Source organism: Camelus ferus, chromosome 1 (genome assembly GCF_009834535.1).
Source record: "Camelus ferus isolate YT-003-E chromosome 1, BCGSAC_Cfer_1.0, whole genome shotgun sequence".
In the NCBI taxonomy this organism is placed as follows: Eukaryota; Metazoa; Chordata; class Mammalia; order Artiodactyla; family Camelidae; genus Camelus; species Camelus ferus.
In genome coordinates, this window is record NC_045696.1 from 83,252,229 (window position 1) to 83,275,820 (window position 23,592).

Consider the following 23,592-nt stretch of genomic DNA (forward strand, 5'->3'; position numbering starts at 1 on the left):
CTGACACATATTATAATATGGATGAATCTTAAAGACATTACACTAAATGAAAGAAGCCAGTCATCAAAAAAATATATTGTATGATTCCATTCATATAAATGTCCAAAATAGGGAAATCTATAGAGCCAAAGAGTAGATTTGTGGTTGCTTAGGTATAGAGAGGAACAGGGGGAGATAAGGAGATGATACTAAAGGGGACAGGTTTTCTTTTTGATGTGATAAAAATGTTCTAAAATCAACTGTGGTAATGATTGTATATTTTTGTGAATGCATTAAAAAATCATTGTGCTTAATTAGATCCCATTTGTTTATTTTTGCTCTTGTTTCCTTTGCTTTAAGAGACAAATTTTTAAAAATATTGCTGTGATTTATGTCAAAGAGTGCTCTGCCTATGTTTACCTCTAGAAGTTTTATAGTATCCAGTCTTACATTTAGGTCCTTAACCCACTTTGAGTTTCTTTTTGTATATGGTGTTAGAGAATGTTCTAATTTCATTCTTTTACAAGTAGCTGTCCAAAGGAAACCATCAACAAAGCAAAAAGACAGCCTACTGAGTGGGAGAAAATATTTACCAGTAAGGGGTTAATATCCAACATATATAAACAGCTCATACAACTCAACAACAAAAAAACAAACAACTTGATTAAAAAATGGACAGAAGAACTGAATAGATATTTTCCCCAAGAGGAAACGCAAGTGGTCAACAAGTGTATGAAAAGATGCTCAATATCGCAAATCACAAGGAAAATGAAAATTAAAACCACAATGAAACATCACCTCACACCTGTCAGAATGACTATTATCAAAAAGAACACAAATATCAAATGTTGGCGAGGATGTGAAGAAAGGGGAACCCTTATACACTGTTGGTAGAAGTGTAAATTGGTGCAGCCCCTGTGGAAAACAGCATGAGGGTTTCTCAAAAAAACTAAAAGTACAAGTCAGATATGACCCAGTAATTCTACCCCTAATATATGTCCAAAAACAAAAACACTAATTTGAAAAGATATATGCACCCCAATGTTCATTGCAGTGCTATTTATAATTGCCAAGGTATGGAAGCAACCTAAGTGTCCATCGATAGATAAATAGCTAAAAAAGATGTGGTATGTATATAATGGAATACTACTCAGCCATAAAAAGAAGTGAAATTTTGCCATTTGCAGCACCATGGATGGACTTGTAGGGCACTGTGCTAAGTGAAATAGTCAGGCAGAGAAAGACAAATACTATATGGTATCCATTTATATGTGGAATCTAAAAAAATATAACAAACTAGTGAGTGTAACAAAAAAGAAGCAGATTAACAGATACAGAAAACAAACTAGTGGTTACCAGTGGTGGGAAGGTGGGCAATGTAGGGGTGAGGGAGGTGGAGATACAAACTACTGGGTGTAAGGTAGGCTCAAGGATGTACTGTACAACACAGGGATTATATGAAATCATGTGTGTGGAACTTTTGAAAATTATAAAGCACTGTATAATTAAAAAAATCTTTCATTCAGTAAAAAATAAAATAAAAAATAAAAATCTTTGAATGGTACATTTTAAAGGATGAATTGTAGGGTATGTGAATTACATCTTAATAAAATTGTCTTTTTTTTAATGTGTTTAAAATGTTGAGAATAGCAGGTTATCACACCATTTTGTAACCCCTTGCTATGGCTTTAATTAGCCAGGGCTTAAATAATTATCTGACAAATGAACTGAGAGAAAAAGCTAACAAAAGGCTGTTCAGCTCAGGGTGGTCTACGGTCTATACCCTGGGAGCCTGTTAGAAATTCAGATTGTCAGGCTGAAAGAGAACTGCATTTTGGCAAGATCTAAGTACATTATAGTTTGAGAAACACTGAACTGTGGTGTCTTCTGACTGTTGAGAACACTAAGATTTTACATAGCTATTTTGCTTTCTCGTGCCTTAGGGCTCTTAATAGGGATTAAATCAGTTCACTATTAATAAGGACAGCATCTAATGAATTACCATTAAACTAATTTTCTCAGCTGCAGTTTTAATATGTTTCCAGTGCTCAGTCAAGCCTCCAAAATGTAATGATTATTTAAAATATAAGGAATTATATAAAATAAATAGATAACTCGTTTAGGTCTTTTAGTCCCTTGAACTTTACAGACACCCCATCTTTTCTAATCACTGATTTAAATGCAAAAGCTTACAGTTACCTTGCACAAAGATACATAACAAACTATTTTAAACCAGCTTTTTCTCTCATCAGTGAAAAGCAATTTATAACCACTTTTTTTCCCTTAGTATTGTCAACATTTTTTGATGAATTAGCATGGGTCATTTTGGTCATGCTCAAAAAATATGAAATATACATGAGGCAGAGAAAATACTTTTTTTTTTTCATGACTCCACTGGATGGTTTGTGCTATTGCTGGGAATGCTGCAACATTTGAAGTGTCACACATCTGTAGGCTTGTCGGAACTAGAGAAATTTATAACTGAGAAACATGTACTTAATTACAATATAAAACATATGTAAAAATGCATCCTTTTCAAGGATTATTCTTGTTTCTCTTCCTTCCTGCCCCTGACCTCACACCCACATAGAGGGAAGCCTGAGGCATCTTGGTTCTGCTGTTCTCCATCCCAACCCAGAAATGGACCCACTGGGACTATAGGACCCAGTGACAAACTCAGACCAACCAGGGCTGACGTCTTTCCCCATCACAGGTATGCAGCTGGGAGGTGAAGGTCTCCTGTGATGAGAAGCACCTCTTAGCACTGTCAGGTGGTCTGTGATTAGGGAGTTATCAAAGGGTTTTAGAGAAATCGAACTGCTTTTCTCAGTCTGCTAGACAGACTGCAAATAACAATTAACTTATGATCAATTACCCTGAGTATTTTGATAAAAAATCACAGAAGTGTATGCTTTTATACAATGCCAGAGGCCGACCAGACCCCTTGGTAAAAAGAGAGCAATGCTGTATAGAAAAATCCTCAGATATGATTCTTTTAAATATATCTTTCCTACCTACGGGGAATGGTAAAATATATAAACGCTTATGTTTGTAACAGCATGAAGCACTTGGCATATTGGTAGTATTTACTGTTCTTAAGGATATACTATCACCAATGAGACACTTGTATAGAAGAGATAAAGAGAAAATACAAAGAAATGTGCATCCTCCCATCTTCTGCTTGGTTTTACTGGCAATGCATGTGGAATATATCCATCAAGTGTATCCACAATAAATAAAATGAGTGATGTCCTTTTATGTTGATATTAGTTTTATCAAAGAAGTGCAGACTTGGCTTGTTAACAAATGGAAAACTAGAATGAATAATAAAAACTAAAACTTAATTTGAAATTATGAACTAAGGTACACAGTTTATTTTCAGAAATGAGCAGTTTTAATTCTATGAGACCCTATATTGAGGAAGTTCTGGTCTTCAGCTAAGGTCACTAAAAATATGGACACATGAAAGCCAATAGCAAAACAATGAGTCAATTTTAACTGGCTTATTTCTTGATAAAATATATAATATATCTACGTCTATATAGACATGTACATATATATGTAGGGTACCCCTAAGAATATATATGTATGTATGTATGTATATGTGTATATGTATTCAGAGTCCTCCTTAATGATTCCTTATTGAAAGAAAAAAAAAGTCTCCATTATTTAGAAATTGATAGAGAATTTCTTATAGCAAGAAAATTAAAAAATCAGTTATCCATTACATTTTTATGATAGTAACAGAAAATAATACGGGTCTTGCAAAGGTAAGAACCAACCCTCTACATTTCAGAAGTCTCAAAAGATCACTCTTTTGAATGCAGGGTCATACTTATCCTTTGGTAGGCATGATTCCATAATCTAAAAAATATCTAGAGAGAAAACACAAATCTGAGAACTTCAGGTAGGGTGCCTCAGTTGGGGAATTTTTCTTGGAAAAAATAAAAGTGGAACAAAAACATCTTTCAAAAAGATCAGCTCATTTTTAAGAGGACTAAATAGAAAAACGCAAAATAATTGTGAATGAAATGAAAAGGTTTCATTCTTAAGAATAATGAATGTATGTTATGTGCATCCTGGTATACAGTAAAGTTTAAGGATCATGAGCCACGCTTTGGAAAGAAGGTCTCTTGTGCCCATCACTCACAGACACGCCCATGCAGCCACTGCCCTGATCAGCTGTTCTGTTTCATTGTCTTTGCAAGTGGCAAGGGCTACTGAGGCAGTAGGTTTACCTGTAGTTAATTTTTGTCCTGGAGTATTACCAACAAGAGGACCCAGCAAGAGATGTTTTGCTTGTCAGCCATATACTCTGGGGGCCTGTTTTTCTGGTCTCCCTCTTTTGGCACCACCTAAAGAGCTATGCTGCAAATCCGTATGTCTCTAATAAAACTTGGAAAGTGAGCCAAGCTCAGCTTGGAGAATCTCTATCAGTTATAGTCTCTTCCAGCTTGTCTGACTTCCAAATACACTTTTGACTATAATAAGTATTAGCTGAAAGCTCGGGTGTTGAAATGATTACTCTGAATTACTAGGGCAGAAATGATGGGCTTTAGTTAAAAGATTAACTTAAAAAGAGATAAAGTGGATTTCCACTTTCATAGCAGAGTTTCAGATGTGAAGAATATGTTTTCTCTCTAGATGAAAAGACACAGATCCTTAAGGATACACTCAGAGTTTCTACAAAGGATCGTCACGGTGTGGAGTGGCAGCTCTGCGGCTCACATCTCAGATGCCTCCAGTGTCAAAGAGGCTTAAGGGAGAGTGACAGCAGGACCGGTGGTGTTAAGAAGCACCCCAACAGGAGAGTTCTGAAGGAAGTTAAAGAAATGGAAGGAGGGCTGTTCAGTCCGGGACTGAATGATTAGTGTCTGTCCCTGTTCCTTGCAGTCCGTTTCGATTCCACGGTGGGTTTATCTCTTTCTCTGGTTAATTCCCACCGCACTTGGCCTGTGCCTGCCATATATTTACCTCTGCTATCTTACACTAAAGCTGTTTGTGTATCCATCTTATCTCCTTTATTGAACTGGAAGCTCCTTGGAGAGAGAAAGATAACTTTACACATATTTTTATCTGCAGCAACATATAGCATAGGAGGAAATTAAAAAATGAGGAAAAGAAGGAAAATTTCTTGAGCATGTATTATGCATTAAGCAAAGGCAAGGTGTTAGTATGCGAAAGGCTATGATAACAAGTGTGCCTTCCCTGCCTGACTTTTGAATTAATTGAGATTTAATCCCAAGTAGGCAGATGTAGACAAAATATCAGCTTTATTTTTGTTGAAGTTGAAATTGGAGAAAAGGATTTCAGGGTTTCTTAAAAATGTATGCAGAATTTGGCCAATGCTGCTACCTGGTCACAGGTGTAGCTGGAAAACCTGTCTTTCCCACATGGGGTCCTGACCTGGCTAAATATACATCACAGAGAGCAGACCAGCAGGCGCATTTCCTGCAGGCATTTGCAGGTCCTAAAGAGGAGACAGGAAGGTGGGCCGAACTCTACAGTTTCTTTCTCTAAACAATTTCTTTCCCCAAACTTGTTGATGAGGTAATTAGCTCCTCCTCCCCTGGGAAGAAGGGAGAGAGGAAGGGGGGAAAGAGATGTCAGGATTGTTACCCTAATAAACATCCCTCTTCACGTGGTTATGAAGTAGGGGAAAGGAGGCTTTCCCACCACCGAGATAGTTTCAGACATCTCATTTAATCTCTCAGTCTATGTCAGGTTAGAGACTGTTATTCTGGGTTTTACAGATGAAGAAGGGACAGCCCATAGATATTAAGTAAATTACCCTAAGCCTCACAGTTAGTAAATGTCAGAGTCAATATTCAAACCCAAAGTGTGTGCTCTTTGTTCAGCATGGTCCACAACGTATCGGTCAGACATGTTTGCTGAGTGGATGGATGGACGGATGGACGGATGAAGAAAAAGAGAACTTTGCATACATTTAAGTGTCAAATATAATAAATCCCAAGAATCTTAAGTGGCTCACGCTTCTTAAAGATAATGAATTCCATATTATAAATGTGTCTCAGTAAATTCAAAAAAGGTAAGTTTTTCTTAAGTGTATGAGGATAGACTGTGTAAGACTTTTCTCAAATAGTTCTTCATTTATGTAGCATCCCAACAGTGTTTGTACTTTGTTGAGGAGGGCACAGAAGTGAGCTATAAGTATGGAAAGAACTAGCATAAAGGAGGATTCTGATTAGTTAAGTCTTTCTGAGCTAAGAAGAAAATAAAATCAAAAAGGCTTAAACTTCAGCAGAAGGCATGTAGATTGCACATAAGAAAGGCTTTCCTGATAGCAAGGGTTATTAAACTGACTGTGGAAAAGAGCTGCAGGACCTCCCCCCTCGGAGATCTCTAATACGAGGATAAACCACTGGCTGGTTTTAGACACAGCGCTGCTTGGGGGCAAGGAGCCGACCTGGGTGAATGCTCAAAGCATATAATATAATTACTCATACTTTCATTTAAAATATTACGCAGTAATTTCAGTCTAGATGCTTAATGACACTGAAACCCTATGATAGCAGAGCCCATATTTTGCATGACTCCAGCACTCTCAGATTGCCCTACATAGTGCTGGGCATTTAGTTAGTAGTTACCCAATAAATATTTACTGACCACATTGATCAGTCAATTGGGAAGAATGGCAATTGGGAAAAGAACTTGATTCACTTCGTAGCTCTCTAAATAAATTGTCTGGGAACTGGAGGAAATCAGTCAATTTCTTCAGGTCTTAATTTTCCACCTCTGTAGACCATGGCCTCTGTGGGTTGAGGGTCTCTGGGCCCCTGTAGCACTGTGATGCCACAGTTCTGATTAATGTGCTCTGTTCTCAGTTCATGCTACCTGTCAATCTCATCAAGGGGAAGTAAGAAAGCTTGGTTCCTAGTGTCACTTTGTCCACCAATCTGCATTTCAAACTTGTTCAAATCATTTAATTTCCATACGATTCCATCTATAGAAGCCTTCATTAGCCCCAAATTCTATAATTCCATATAGACAACAATGGCTTGCTGAGTTACATTGTTTATTCACGTTATCATTTCTAATGTGTTTCAGGGAAAAACTGGCTAAAAATATTATCAAATTACTCTTAGATGTTTTAACAGCCAAGTCATTAAACAATATACCTTTATGTTCATTTATTTCTTCCAAATGGAAGACTTTATCCCAACTGTCCAATGTTCATTACCTTGTAACTTCACTTATTAAAACGTACAGTAATGTTAATTACCATTTCATTTATTTATTTATATTTTTGGTAAACATAATGGAAGCAAGTTTTATTTATTTTGCTGGACTGGAGAGACTGGAAAAGTCCAGAAAGTTTTCTTGGATGAAGTGAGTTTTAAGCTGGGATTTATGTATTTATTTGTTATTATTATGTTTTTAAATAGAAGTTTAGTCAATTTACAATGTTGTCTTAGTTTCTGGTGTACAGAATAGTGATTCAGGTATACATTTATATATGTATTTCTTTTCATATTTTTTTCAGTATAAGCTATTGCAAGATATTGAATATAGTTCCCTGTGCTATACAGGAGGACCTTGCTGTTTATCTGTTTTATAGATAGCAGTGTGTATCTGCAAATCCCAAGCTCCCAATGTATCCCTCCCCATCCCTTTTATCCCTATGATATCACTCATATGTGGCATCTTTAAAAGGACACAAATGAACGTATTTACCTTTTCATTTAGGAAAAATTCCTTGATTCTATGGCACTACCACGATCAAACAATCACAGCAGCTATGTTGCTGACCAGTAACTGAGACCAGCTGCGTGGAGAAACCTCAGGAAGCTCAAACTACGCTAACACTGATTTGCCCTCCAGAAGTAAAAATGTGATTTGCCCTTTCAAACGAAACAGACCTGTTATCAGTAAATATTTGCACAAAGACTTACAGATAACCAAATGGCATAACTAGTCAGACTTTAAATGACAAAGCCAACAGGACTAAAATTTGTACATAAGAAAATGAATAAAAGGTGTACTGACCGTAGGCTTGCATGCTTTTATGTCTGAATGGAAGGATATGTATTCATCCACCTATTCATCCATTCAGAAAGCATTTATGGAATTCTGCTAGGTACTAGACACCTGCGAGGTGGGTATGAAACAGTGGTAAGACATTGCCCTTATCCAGGAGATATTCCCAATCTAAAAGACAGTACAAATGTGTAAATAAATATTGTGCCCATGAGAAGTGTCATGTTAGAGGTATATACAACATCAAAGGACAGAGAGTCTGACTAAGGGCCTGGAAATAAGAAACAACAGATTTAGACTCCCCCATGAGGACCTTAGGTGTTGGAATCAAAGAATACAGAATGGCTATGTGTGAAATATTAAAAGAAAAGGATACAATTATAAAAATGAGCATACAACAGAAAGGAACTTAGAGATTTGAGAAAAATGAGACTTCTAAAAATGTGAAGTTAAATTGTTGATATTTGAAACACAGTAAGATTGAGCTTATGTTCTAAAGAGAGTCAAAGAAAGCAGCATATGAGAGAGAATGAGAGGGTCCAACATAAAGACAATCAGAGTAACAGAAGAAGAAGTTTAGGAGTATCCTGGCCTCTACCACTAGATGCCAACAGCACTTTCTCCACTCAGTTGTGAAAATCAATGTCTTCAGACGTTGCCAAATGTCTCTGGGGGACAAAATCCCTCCAGTTGAGAACTGCTTCCATAAAAACATGTAAGAAACACAAATTACTGGCCTATTTCACTCATGGGTATGGATGCAAAAATAATAAACAAAATAATAGCAAATTGGATTTAATAGCAAATAAAGTGATAAAATCCAGTTAGGAGTTTTGTTTTTTTTTTTTCCTGAAATGCAAAGATGGTTTCATATTTGAAAAGCTATACATATTATAACCCACGTTAACAAATTAGAGAAGAAAAACCTTATGTCCTTTCAATACATACATACTCTCACAGTGCCCAAGGGTATGCAGTCACTCCCCTCTTTAATTAACACATTATAATCATCTACCCGAAGAATGAATTAGAAACCACGCGTTAGGTTCAGTGATATGCTTGAAGGAAGAGGATACTCATCTAACTGAGCTAATCAGAAGACTCCTCCACAAGTTTATAGCTCTTTAGAGAAAAGGTTAAAAACCAAGATTAGCTAACAAGGCCGTTTACAAACGTTTCAGTTCCACTGAAAGGCGGACTCTAGATGTATTTTAATAAACACTTTAATAGTATTTTAATATAATTTTAACAATAAAGATCTACTAAAATTTTGATCTTTATTTTAAAAAGCAAATTCAAATAAGTTAAAATCCAATTTATATTAATGCAAAGAAAAAGTCTTTTCAAATAATTGTTTAATTCTATGTCTGTGACATTCAACACAGGGGTCTTTGAAACCAACTGACCTTTACTGTTAGCATCCAGTAAATAAATGTGAATGACTCATTAGTGCACTCACATGAATTGAAATACTCATTTCCAGTGGCTTTACAATGCATTTAATTTCAAAATGACCTCTATTATTCTTATTGAATTATGTATACAAACAAATCTGAGATCATTGCATGTTCAACAGTTAAGCAAGATGTATCTCTAGCATCACCATGTCTACAAAATGGCCATTTAAAGAAATGAAAAATATGCTAAGTATGAGTCTGGGAGAGGTGAGTGGCCCCACCCCATACTACCATCCCCGGTTCTCCACCTCGTTAAGTAGGAAGTCAATGTTCACTCAGTGTTAAATTCTTGATTCACTCAAATACTGATCTTACTCTTACTCAGTTTACACAAATGGGTATCAGTTAAATGAGAGCATAGACATCACTTCTCTAAGTATGTCAATGTTTATATGAAGAGTAATTTCAATTAAAATATGAGATAACTGTATATAAGTGAACTAGCAGATATAAAGTCTAACATGCCTTACCAGCCTAATAGTTATTATAAAAATAGTAACAATAATTATCAAACCTAACACTGGCTTGATGTGCTGGGCACCCGAAATGTTTCTATAATAATGGTCACAACTTCTGCCAAAAAGAAACAAAGAGACGGCTGCCTGTCAGGCAAAGGAGGGGTTGGGAAAATAATATTCTCACCAGGCAGACCGTGCTATCTTCAGTGGTCATCTGGACACCAGGGAGGTCTTGATGACTCTGGTTCTCTGACACTGAATGGATACTGAAAACACCAATGCCAAACAATCTCGTTGGAAATAAAGATGATCTCACTTGAGTGAAAAAAAGGCTGGGTGAATTTAGGGCTTGCCTTTATAAATTTATACCCTTAACAGACAGAGGACCCTGCCTCAGGTGAAACCTGTCTCAGAAAGGCCCAAATGCAGTTGCCTTTGAACATCTGGTTGTCTGTTTGGAGCCCTTCCTATTGCTGCCTGCCAGAGCCTTTCTGGACAAGACTGAGCCACCCTGCTTCCTGAGAATCTGATAAGTTCTCCAACCTACTCATGTCGACTACCTCTCTTGTCTTGGCAGTCCTAACCAAACCCACAGCCCCAGCCCCAGACACCTTCAGTTGGATGTCTTTTGTTCGTTTTGTTTTCTCCCACCAACTTATTCACATATGTTCCGTTAGGAATAGACATTGTCAGGGGAAAAAAAATGTGTGATTTTGTAAGGTCAATGGGAAGACATAGTTAGAATAAATGCATTTCTGTGTGAGCTAAGAAAAAGCCTGAATACATAAAATGCTCAAGCATTTTAATAGTATGACTAGATAGGGAAAAAAGTCAGAAAGGACAGTTGTAAGGCATGGTATAGGGGATCAATTTAGTTTGGGTATCTCCCCTTTTAGAGAAGAAGAAAAGGAAGTCTCTGGTCCCAATTACATTCCCAATATAGGAAATAGCTGAGGTCATAAATGAAAGTATAATTCATAGCTATCATTTGAATACCTACTATAAACCACCCACTCTGCTAAATGCTTTAGATGCATTATCTTATTTAACTCCCACAGCAACTTCCTTGTGGTTTTAGGAACTACCATTATCCTAAATTTTACAGATGAGGAAAGAGTCTTAGCAAGATTAAGTAGCATGGCCAAGGTTACATAAATTGTAAGTGACAGAGCTGAGACTCAAATCCAGGTCTCTTTGAACCCAATGCACTTAACCTCATTCTATAATGCCTTCAAACACTGTTCTGTAAAGTTTCGGCTTATGTTTCAATCTTTGCCTCTAATCAGTGAGCTCCTTCAGGGCAGAATTTATTTCTCATTAATTTTTATATCCCCAGAGCATGGAATAATGCCTGATACAGAACAGCAACTCAGTGATTGTCAACTGAACAAAATGATGAATTAATAAATAAAGGAAGGAAGGAATTCATTTAAAAGGGAGACAGAAAATGGAAGTTTGTCAAAAAAAAAAAAAAAAAAAGAAGCTAATTCTACACCAAGACTTTTATTCCTGCGGTTAGTTTTGTGCCCCTCCATTTCTATTGTAACATCATGTGAGCATTTTATGATAAGCACCTTTTTCACTTTAGAATTAAGCAAAATGCTTTCGAAAATACGTGCTTTAACCAGGGATTTAAATGAACGATTGAAATTCCATAATCAGAACGTGACACAACCAAACCAGCGTATAATCATATGTTTCCTATAATAAGCTACTTGAAGTGTTCTTAGGGTTACAATTTTGTAATCTAGACATGAGAGGAAGATCTCTGCTCTTGACAACATTCAGCACAGGCACTTCAACTGGCTCTGGATCAAAGACAAACTCCCTCCTTTGCATTACAGAGATGTTCTCTCTTTCCTTATCAGGGAGCAGACAGTCCTAACTGTTACCTTCACATCCTCTGCCATCTTCCTCCAGCTTCTGGCCAGCTTAACACTTGCAGTAATAACTGCCAATTGTATTACAGCATTGGTCCTGACAGCTACCATTGTCAATGGTGCACTCATTTATATCTGCAATTGAATATGTAAACAGAATTAGCTTCCTAGAACTAAATACAGAAAGACTTCATTGGTGTTCCTAAAAATGTACCATCCCAGAGTGACATCATTTTTTTGACCTCAGATGAAACAAGATAAAACTATACAATCTTATTCTAATTAGAGCTAACACACTCTAATTTTGAAGAAAAAGAAAAAGACAGGTCATAATCTTTGGTTTTGAAATATTTTTTAATAGTAGACTAAGGAGTTGCCTAGTCTTAAGGAATTTGGAATTTGGGGGCTTACGGTACAGATCCACAAATTCCACATCCGAGTCATCATCTGAGGGTAAGATTGAAAAAAGAGTGGTGAAATAGAAGTCAGATCACCAGATCACCTTTTTATCCATTAAATATGTGGTCACTGGCTTCTCAGGTAAATAATTACTGAGCACGAACCACTATATATTTGGCATTGTGCAAGAAAGTGTGAGAAATGTAAAAGGGTAGTTTCATGGTTTCCAATGGTTAAAATCCAGCTGGGGTTCAGGACTAAGCAGAAGTGTGATTTGGTTGCATCCATATGCTGGATGAGTCCACAGCCCACTTTTTAACCTGTGGCCACAAAGCATCTTTACAGATAGGACTCAGTTTTATGTACACCCCCATCCAGCTTCCAACTGAGAGACATTCCCACCCAACTGTAGGTTTGACAGTGAGTGGCCTGTTCTGCTCAAAGTAGCCACTTCTACTGCATGCTACTAGCCAACAATAGTATTTGTTTCCTGAGATGAGTGCGGCTGGAGAGAGACAAGGTGGAGAGGACAGAGAGGAAGTGGGAAGGGGCAAGTGAGGATGGGAGAGTGAAGAAGAGAGAGACAGAGAGGGAGGGAGAGTGAGTTAGTCGGGAACAGCCGAAGAAGCTGACAAAGTAGAAACACTGACAAAGAGGAGCTGAGTCCCCATAACTGGGGAACCAGGAGTGCAGAGAGCTGATGCTGAGAGATGACGAGGTACCAGGCAGAGTGAGCCACAGGGCACCTCAACTGAATAGAAGTGCTGTGCACTGTTGAGAATGCTTTAGTTTGTTTTTAGTTAATTTTTCATGGACATGAATCATACACATGAAAAAATATATAAGTCTTAAGGATAGAGTTTGATGAGGTTTCAGAAATAAGATATAGCAATGAAACCCCAAGAAACAGACCATGGTTGGCACCCTGCTTAGCTGAAGGTAACCACCATCCCAATCTTTAACGCTATCAATTAGCTTTGCCTTTTTGAACTACATATAAGTAGAATCATCATCAAATGCGCATTTTTGTGTGTCAGGCTTCTTTTGTCAAATATTCTGTTTATGAGATTATGAGACTGGACTTGTAGTTTGTTCATTCTTATTCCTGCATATTATTCATACGTATGAATATACCACACTTTTTATTTATCCATTTGACAGCTGATGGGACTTAAGCTATTTTCAGTTATTGTAAAGAATGTTGCTATGAACATTCTTATACATGCCTTCAATGAACTTATATATACATTTCTGTTGGGTAATGTATCTAGGACTGGAGTTGGGTTAAAATGTATAAGTCCTGCTTTAGCAGTTACAGCCAAACAGTCTTCTAAAGAGGTTATTCTAATTTACACTCCCACCAGAGGTGTATTAGAGAACAGATGCTACTCACCCTTGCCAATGTTTGGGATATTCTGTTCTGTTTTGTTTTGTTTTTTGTTTTATCTCTTCTGGGGAGTGTATAATAGTATCACATTGTGATTTTAATTTGCATATTCCTGATGATTAATTAGGTTAAGCACCTTTTTTCATTTATTGGCCATTTGGATAATATCTTCTTGAAGTGCTTGTTCAAATATTTTGTCCTTTTGCCCAGTGCTTAAAATATTGCTTCTTTTACTAGTGGGTCAAATAGAATGTTAAATAGAAATGGTGGCAGTGATTATGCTTGTATCGCTCTGAATTTGAAAGGATAGTTTTTAACATTTCACTGTAGGTATGATGTGTTCTGTAGGTTTGTTTTTTTTAATAGATTAGCCTTATCAGATTAAGAATGTTTCTTTCTACTTCTAGTTTCCTAAGTATTTGTTTCATAAATAGGTGTTGTTTTATTTACTGCCTTTTCTGAATCTGTAAGGATAATTATATGGTTTTCCTTGTTAATCCTGCTAATGTGATGAATAACAATGAATTTTCTGCACCCCTGAAATAAAGCCAGTAATGATACACTGCACTTTTTCAATATTCCTGGATTCAGTTAGCTAATAGTTTGTTTAGGATTTTTGTGACTGTATTCATGAAAAGGATTTTTTTCCTGCACTTTCCATGTTTTCATGTTTCTCATATCTTTATATCCTTGAAAAATTTTTACGCACTTGTTATGTATCAGTTAGTGAGAGAGGCATAGTAAATTCTCTCTGATTTTAAATTTGTCCTTTAATAACTGCAATTTTTGTTCTATATATTTTCAAGTGCTGAGTGGCATACAAGTTTAGAATTGCCACAACTTCCAAAAGATTAACCCTTTGTTGTCATAAAAGGTTCCTCTTTATATCTAGCTACTTTTCTTTCAGTAAACTTGAGAGGTTAGCAAATATGGCCCTGTCTAAAATGTCCCTAAGTCATTTTGTCTATGCCCAAAAATTCTTGATATTTGGTCCTGTCCATAACTTCCATTAGACATCTGGTACTTGGTGAAAGGTCCCAGATACTTGGTCTTGTCCAAAACCATCTGGCATGGACCTAATATGCTTACGGACAGTGTGGACAGGATCAAACATCTTGCAAGAAAATTGAGGTTTTATGATATTAGTAGTTATGTCAGTTTTCTTTTGGTTTGTGTTTGTATGACATTTCATTTTCTAAATTTTACTTTTACCCTTTTTTGTATTCATATATTTGAGAAACTATATACATGTATCTATATCTATATGTGTTAATTCAAACATTCTAACATCTCTAAACTGTCGTATTGTATCATTGACATTTAATGTAATTACTAACATATTTGGATTAAATTTAACATTTTATTATATTTCTAAATTTCCTTATATTTTATGTTACTTTTACCTTTCACTTTTACATCCTTTTAAATGTATTATTTTTAGTGTTCTATGTGCACTCTTTATTAGGTTGTCAGCATAGACTCCTTTATTATTCTTTTAGTGGTTACTCTAGATATTATGACATCTATTATTAAACTCTTATATAAATTAGTACTTCAGCCACTTCCCTGACAATGCTAGAAACTTATACTTTAATTCTCTGTATGCTTTTCCTGCTTTTTATATTATCGTTATCATGCATTTTAACTTCAGATATTTAGAACTCATAAGTCTTTATTGTTATTATTTTATATAGTCAATTAACAATTTAGCTTTATCCACATTTGCCTTTTCTGGTATTCATCATTGCTTCCTGGATTTATGAGCTTCTTTTTCAACCAACGTTTTCTCTGCATGAAAACTGCGTTTAGTGTTTCTTTTCACAGGGATCTGCTAGCAACAATTTTTTTCAGATTTTATTTGTTAGGAAATAACATTTTTCACCATAATTTAAAAATAAACTTTAAAAATTTTAGAACATTTTTAGATTTACAGAAAAGTTGCAAAGATAGTACAGAGTTTCCATATATCCCATTTATTCCATATTCCACTCTTATAAATACCTTGCAATAGTATGGTACATTTGTTATAATTAATGAGCCAATATTGATACGTTATTATTAACTAAAGTCCATACTTTATTCAGACTTTCTTAGTTTTCCCTTCCCAGGGGATCACAGTGTATTTAGTTGTCATGTTTAGGTTCCTCTTGGCTGTGACACTCTCTCAGACTTCCCTCGCTTTTGATAACCTTGACGCTTTTGAGAAGTACTAGTCAGGCATTTTATAGGATGTCTCTCAATTTGGATTTTTAAGATATTTATCTTATTATTAGACTGGGATTATGTGTTCTGAGGAGGAAGACCACAGAAGTGCCATTTTCGTGACATCCTATCAAGGGTACGTACTATCAGCATATGACTTAGCCCTGCTGATGTCGACCTTGAGCCCCAGGCTAACATAGTGTTTGGCAGGTGTTTTTACTCTTAAGTTTACTCTCATTCTTCCCCCTTTCTATACTGTACTCCTTGGAATAAAGTCATTATGCACAGCTGACATTTAAGGAGTGGAGTTATACTTCTCCCTCTTCAAGGGCGGGGTCTATGCATAAATGATTTGGAACTCATCTGCACATACTTGCCTCTTCCCCATGTATCATACCTTCAGTTTTGAAAACTATCTTCAGTAGAATAGAATTGTAGCTTGACAGTTCTTCTCTGTGAGCACTTCAAACATGACATTCCAGTATCATTTACATTTCCTTTTGAATGTAATATGATTGTTTTTCTCTGTCTGCTTTTAACATTTTCTTTTTGTCCTGTTTCTGGTATGTTTTACTATGATATGCTTTAAAGTGTGTGGGCTTTTCTTTTTCTTTTTCTTTTTTTTTTTTTTTTTTTTGTAGTTTTCCCTCCTTGGAGTTTGTGACGCAGCACAATTCTGTGATTTAATGTCTCTCATTCAGTTTTGGAGAAACTGTTCTCACCATTATATGTTCAAATACTGCTTTTGCTCATTTCCCTCTCCTCTTTCTAGTATTGCATAATACACGTTTCTGAGACCTTTGACCTCTACATCATTCATCTTATGCTACTTTCTGTTTTGATTTATTACCTTTTTTTTCTTTGTTTGCTTTCACCTAGATATAGTCCACTAATCTGTCTTTCAGGTTATTAATTCTACAAACAACTGTTTATGAAATACCATTAATTCCATCTACTGCTTTCCCCACTAAAGTTATTTTCTTTTTCATTTCTACTATATACAGTTGATTCTTTTTATAAATTCTACGTCTTAAGTGAAATTTTCCATCTTGTCATCAATTTTCTCATTTTTATAAATCCATTCTTTATTTACTTTCTTTATGATATTGAAACTGCACTCTGTAAACCTTTCTGCTTTGCCAGCTGGTACAATGGTAAGCCTTCTTAATAGAGGTCACTGGAGAAACACTGCAAGAGAAAGGACTTATCAGTTTGGTTCCAGTGCTTTCCGTTTTGCAGGTATGTTCACTGTGGCTGCCAGCACGGTGCTTCCTTGTCAGTGGGAAGCTTGTCTGTCAGCAAGCAGCAACCCCGCCAGCGGGTCTCACCCATGCTCCAGCAGGCAGCTTCCCAGTGAGTCTCACTGCTACCCCAGTGGGCAGGTTCCTGCCCACCATCCCTGGGCAGCAGCCCCTTGGCAAACTTTTATGCTACAAGTTCTTCAATGAGCTCTGAATTTCAACTTGGTGGAAGATTGGAAGAATGCTTCTAAGTTTGTTCCTTTCTTGGGTACTCTCCTAGACATAGTGGCTGTTCCCTACATCTGCTATTCCTATATTCTTTAACATTCTCTTAACCCTTCTTAATACTGTATCTCCAGTTTCTAATTAATAATCTTTATAATACTTTTTTTTTCTGATCACATCCTTGCCGTGGCTTTTCTGTTACTCGACTCTGGTATTCCCTCTCTCCAGTAGCTTGATTCCTGAAACTTTGGCTTCCATGATGGCTCTGAATTCCAATTCACACCTTCCCAGCCCAGTGAGAATGATGATTGCCCTTTTCTTCTTATTAGCAGCAGTTTTCTTATCTTCCGGCATTTCCTACTACGTCACTTATGAATCAGTCCCGCAAGGGGAAAATCCTCACTGATGTTCCTGGATGCCATGATATTCTCTGATACCTGCAGATGACTGATTTTTCTTTTTATGTTACATGAAACTTTTCTAGTTGTTCTCGGCAAGAGTATTGGTCTGCTACTATTTAGATCATTGTAGCCAGTAAAAGAATGCCTATTTACACTGTTTCTTGATCCTCCTTACTTTTCCTTATTTTAGTCCAAAGAAAACTCCGTTAACTGAGATATTATGTGCTTGTTTATTTTTCTTACAGCTTGACTCAGCCAGTAAGCCAGGAATTCATGAAATGATTAACAAAGAGGACAAGACTCTAAATAGGTCCTGAGCTTCGTGTTGCAGTCTATTACAGAGAGAAAGGCCCGTGAACAGTGACTTCCTAAAGAATATTTGGGTACAAGTTTACATACAAGTTTGGATATTATTCTCTAAAGCTTAATTTGCTGGAAAACAAAAAAGGAGATATGTTGGAATAGGTTAGATATCAAGGGTCCTGTGATTCCACTCTTAAGAATTCATCCAAAAATATATTCCAATGGAATTTGACTGTGTTAGACACCTTTTCATACATAATATCATGCAGACCTTATAAGGAACTGATGGAATCACTAACATAATGTTGAATAAGCAAAAAGGTATGGCCATTAAAAAAATCCTGAAAGTCATATATATATTAAGCAAAACATTTATTACAACTTAAATGTTCATCAACATGGAAATAATTAAGTAAATTAAATGGAGCGCTTTAATGCAGTCCTTACAAGTTGTAATTGTGATGGCTGGAAAGCAATATGGAAAACTGTTAGTTGCATTGTTTCTATGTTTTAGTTGCAACTATAGAAGCCATCTATTCTTATGGAGAAAGCTTAGAAAGATTTAAAAAGTAAATAATCTTGAGACAGGAGGGAAGGGGGCAGGGCACAGTCACTAAAAGCATGATACATCAAGACGGTGTAAAATTCAACTCCCAGCAGACCTTGAGCTTGAGTAAATTGGTTAATATACACTCATTGAAATACAGCTGCACGCTAAATGGTACTCCCACAGGCGCCATGCCAGTCTTAGGGTTGACCATAAAAGGTCAAAGGGTGGGTGATGACCCAGTTCCTAGGAATTCCCAACCCCTTCCTCAAAGTAGTTGGAATAATCCTCCCACTGTTAGCATATGAAGTTACTGAGCCCATAAAATACTAGCAACACTGAGCCTCATGGCCGCTCTCCCGGCTGAGTCTGTTGGACTGCACTCTGTCTATGGATTGTGTAACTACTTTAAACACCCCCCCCCCCCACCATGACCCAGGCCTTTCCCTCCCTCACCTTCGGAGATGGCCCACACTCTGCCTATAAAGTATATACCTTTTAAACTGAGCACTTAGCCCCCACACCTTTTGGCTTTTCTCTTCCCTTCTAAAACAGCCTGCACTCTGTCTATGGAGTATGTATCTCACTGAATAAATCCCCCTTTACTCAACCATGGCTCACTCTTGAATTCTCTCCTGCGCAAAGCCAAGGACCAACACTTGGCTAGTGGGGCACATCCAAGGGATTCAACTGAGACCTGGAATACAGCCATCCTCTCGCCGCACATTCTTTATCCTTTATCAATTTGACCTAACAGTGGTAGAGTTATGTCTTTTAAAGTTTTAGTTTGGGTTGTAATATTACCTGTGCCATCATTACTTTAAAAAATAAGTCTGAGATGTCTAACAGACAGTAAAAAAAAGAATAAAACCATGGATTACATAATTTTCAGTGACTGTTCGAAAGGAAATATTTGTTTTTGAGGAGGGACAGATTTTTGCTGGCATTAAACTCTTATGGAAATTTGAACATAAGAATCATTGGATGAAACAATGACAAAGTCTTCAACAGAGGTTTTTCCAAAAATGCCAACATGTTCTACATCAATTTTTGACTAATATTGACCTGTACTTTTAAAAGGTGAGACCTAATGGAGCAGCATATGATGGCAAAATTACTTCAATTGAAAGCTAAATCAATATGGCCCAAATTGCCTCTACCTGGTTTTACCTGAAATAAATCTAGAATTTTTAAAAGGAAAATAATGCTGGTTTGCATAGCTCTGAACAGGGCTTTGGAGAATAATTTATGCTTTTGGACCAAACCCATCCTTTCTAAGTGTTTTCCCAGTTCACCACAGTCTTTCCCATAATCTATTCCTTCTCGCTGAGCAATCTCGTTTATTTTATTTGACTGGCTCTGAAGGCATCTGGCTTTACCCTTCCTAGTCTGAAAGACGTGGCTTCAAATCCCTAATCCCAAATTCACAGATCTCTCTCAGGGAAGATCAGGATAGACATGGAGAGGCTGGATGAAGAGAAGGACCCCCCACCCCTAGCTGATCACCTCTAACTCAAGAAGCGAAAAACTGCTTTCATTGATTTTATATCGGGAAGCTCTCGACTTAAAGTCTGTTTGAATAAAGTGCTTATTTTTGCTACTAAAAATATTTGAAAATCCCTTCCCTAGACTGTTAGCATCTGATTACAGGGGAGTTGAAGGCAAGGTCTTTTACTTCTAAAGAATGTGAATAAATATATCTCTGGGAGATAATATGAAAGAAAACTGTCACTGAAGATACCTAGTTTTGATGCTGAAATATGAAGATAATAAATATCATGTGAAAGGACCCCTTTCCACATGTGTCTATTTACCTTAAATGCTAACAGTTGTGCACAAAGTAACAAATGTCAAACTAAACTTGGCCCTTCAGAAAACTCATAATCAAACTGATAAGATGAGACCTATACATTAGCAAGAGTTAAGAAATAAAAGACAATTAAAGGTTCTGTTGGTCAAAATGATTAATATATAAAAATAACATTAAAAGGACTTAAATCTCTTTCTTCTGCTCAAGAAGAATTTGAGTAGCAAGAAAAAAAAAAAAAGAAACAGCTAAAGATATTTTACAAATATGTTTAATGTTTTTGTCTCTAAAATAACACCAGTAGTAAAAAACATAAATGAAAGAAGCTAATAGATTGTTTCATAAACTTTAAAATCTCCCACTCTGAGAGACCAAAATTAAAAGACAAATAACAAATAAAGCAAACAACATCGACACGTAAAAGGCAAAAAAGGCAGAAATCATTAATATATAAAAAGTTAGCAATAAATCAAAAGGAAAAGGTAAACTCTCCCAAACAGAAATTTGGTCTTATGACATGAAATCAATTGGAAAAAAATCAGAAATACGAATATCCAATAAATGTTAAATATTTGAACCTAATTGTTAATCAAAGAAATTAAAATGAAAATAAAGTTAATACTAATTCTCTATCAGGTTTACAAAGATTAAAATCAATGCTACTGTGCAAGGACTATAAGGGTGTGATGAAAGGTTTGTACCATACTTTGCTACTAAGAGCACAAACTAAGAAATAGTTTCTGAGATTCACGTGTCTACAAAAATCAGAATACACATAGACTTTTCCACCCAGCAATTCTACTTTCAAGAATAGACACTAAGGAGATAATGACAAGTGCCCATTATGTTTTATGTATTTTTAATACCAGAGGAGGTAAAATAGAAACTAAGTATCAAATAGTAGTATGCAAATTATAATACATATCAATCAAAGACCACCATAAAATAATTAACAATCATATTCCAGGAGAAGATTTATTTACCTTTGCAAATGTCAAGACTAAGGGTGTGTATACTTACACATGCATATATAATGGTAATCCCACATATTTGCTTACCTGTCAAACATTTTTTTAAATGCAAGGGCATACTCAAATACACTAGAAGTGCTTATCTTTAAATGAAGTGATTGTGGATAGTTTCTGTTTTGTTGCTCTGCACCTGCCTGCTTCCCAGATTTTTTGCAGTGAGCATACTTTCAGAAAAACAGCACAATAAGTGCAAAAAACATATTTGCTAAGTTAAGGCTAAAAGGCTTCCTTTCCCTTTTACATGCTCTCTGCCGTGGTGCACCATTATATCACTTCATTGTGTTCACTTGAATTTTAGAATATGTAGTGTGCTTTTTAAAAATGACGAGTAATCTTTAAGATTTTGCTTGTTAAGCTGCTTTGTAAAGAGCTTAAAGCTGCTCAGTGATACAGAATGTTGGCATTTTATTCAGTCCATTTCCCGTGGCCAAGGCTATATCATCCAACAAGTTGCATGCTCCATAGTTGAGAAAGCGGCAATGCATGTGAATGCTTCTGATCTCTGGAGAAATCTTCACATTCAAATGATAAGGATAGCATTCTAGAATACCCTCCGCAGAAGGTATGCAGGAGATCACATATTCTCGTGAAAACCAGACCCATGCTTATGTACTGAAGATTTGATGAAAGGAGAGAATGTCACACTGTCTATATCCAGAATCTCCTGTCAGGGCTTAAGTGGAGACCCTTTAAGGACAACTACATGTAACAAGCATTTGAGTTCCCTGGGCAGGTCCCGACTCCAAATGTAATGGTGCTTTCTATCAAGCTTTAGTCTTGATCTGCCAGGGCACAAATGAGCACAGGAGTAAACTAACTCCTTTATGAAATATTGGATGCTGACTTCATAGTTAATTTTGTTATCTATACAGCAAGGGAAAAAAGTAATTACTTTTTACAGCTATTGTGAGGATTAAATTATATAATGCATTTAAAATACTTAACAGTTTCTAGATTAAAATAAGCCCTTTAAATAGTGTTGTTGTTGTTGTTGTTATTGTTGTTATTAACTAAACATGTGCTTTTATTATGATATACTTGAGAATTCAAGCCTTGATCACAGAAAGCACTCAATTTTTTGTTTAATTTGTATTGAACATGAATTCCATTTTGATATGGATAGAATTATAAATTTATAGTAACAAATACCATATTTCTTGCTCTACACACAGAAAACTCAAAAACAACTTTGCTTTTTCCTCTTAAAACACCATTTTGATGCAACCCTATTGTATTCATGTACAATCTGAGATTTTTTTTTTAATTGGCTGAATAATCCAACCAAAAGATAGATTTCATTACTAGTGTTTGTTCAGTAGTCAGTTACATATTGACATCAATAAATAAAAAAATAAACATTTATTTCCAATTCTGTTTTTTACTTTTCTCTAATAAGTAAATAAGAAAGCACAGTACATATTTGGTGACCTCCAGTACTCAGAAAAAAATTAAAATATAATATTATTTTTATCAACTGAAAAATCAGTGTTCATAAGTAAAAACTTTTGAAAGTCATTGGCTTTGAGGATGGTTCTGAAAACCAAGTTAATACTTAGGATTTAAAATTGCAGTTTTATAAAATACTCACTGCATGATAGGTTTCAGGCTGTTTCATGTGTCCAATGTCATTCAAGGTTGCAAATAAATTTGGCCTTTCAAAAGCAAGATGAATGACAAAAATTGCCTGACATATAGCAAGTCTTCTAGGTTAGGCATGACAAGAGTTCAATGATATCATCAAGGCTATCAATCCATCTGTAATGACATACTGCAGTCTCTTCAAGAATTAAATATCATGTTTGCAAGAAAAGTGTTGCATTTCTGGTTGTAGGACAAAAAACATATAATAGAAATGCAAACACATAAAAGATCTGTTAAATTAGCTGCACAAATAAGCTATTGATTTCTACCTTAAAACAAATTTGTGAATTTGAATCCTTATATCTGATCATTTTCCTAAAATATACTTCGATTCTAAAATCACATGATCCATTTAGTCTGTGATTATTGGATTTTAGGGATCGCTAATACTGCTTTCAGGAATGGAGCAAATACTGAACAGAGGTGGCCACAGCACAGACTAAAAAAGCAAAATTAGAAGTGCTTCCATTTTACTCACATCTTTCTCTAGATGCATTTGGCCCAATTTAGCATGCGCATTTTTGTTTTTAAAGGATTGTGTGTTTGTTCTGCGAAAATAACACTTACTAGTAAGGTAAACTCCCAAGCATAATTGCCTTTAATTCAAATTCTCTATGCAGTTTGTTTGTTTTGTTT

General features: G+C 35.9%; 1 protein-coding gene and 1 long non-coding RNA gene across 3 annotated transcripts in view; one reads left to right on the top strand and one right to left on the bottom strand.

Moving 5' to 3' along the window:
- The window catches only part of LOC102518431 (EGF-like and EMI domain-containing protein 1), a 497,761-nt gene that overhangs the window by 163,359 nt on the left and 310,810 nt on the right, over positions 1 to 23,592 (bottom strand). The window lies entirely within an intron of this gene.
- LOC116665335 lies at positions 112 to 23,222 on the top strand. Its single transcript, XR_004321908.1, has 3 exons — positions 112 to 244; positions 17,288 to 17,292; positions 23,212 to 23,222. It is a non-coding gene; the product is annotated as an uncharacterized LOC116665335 (long non-coding RNA).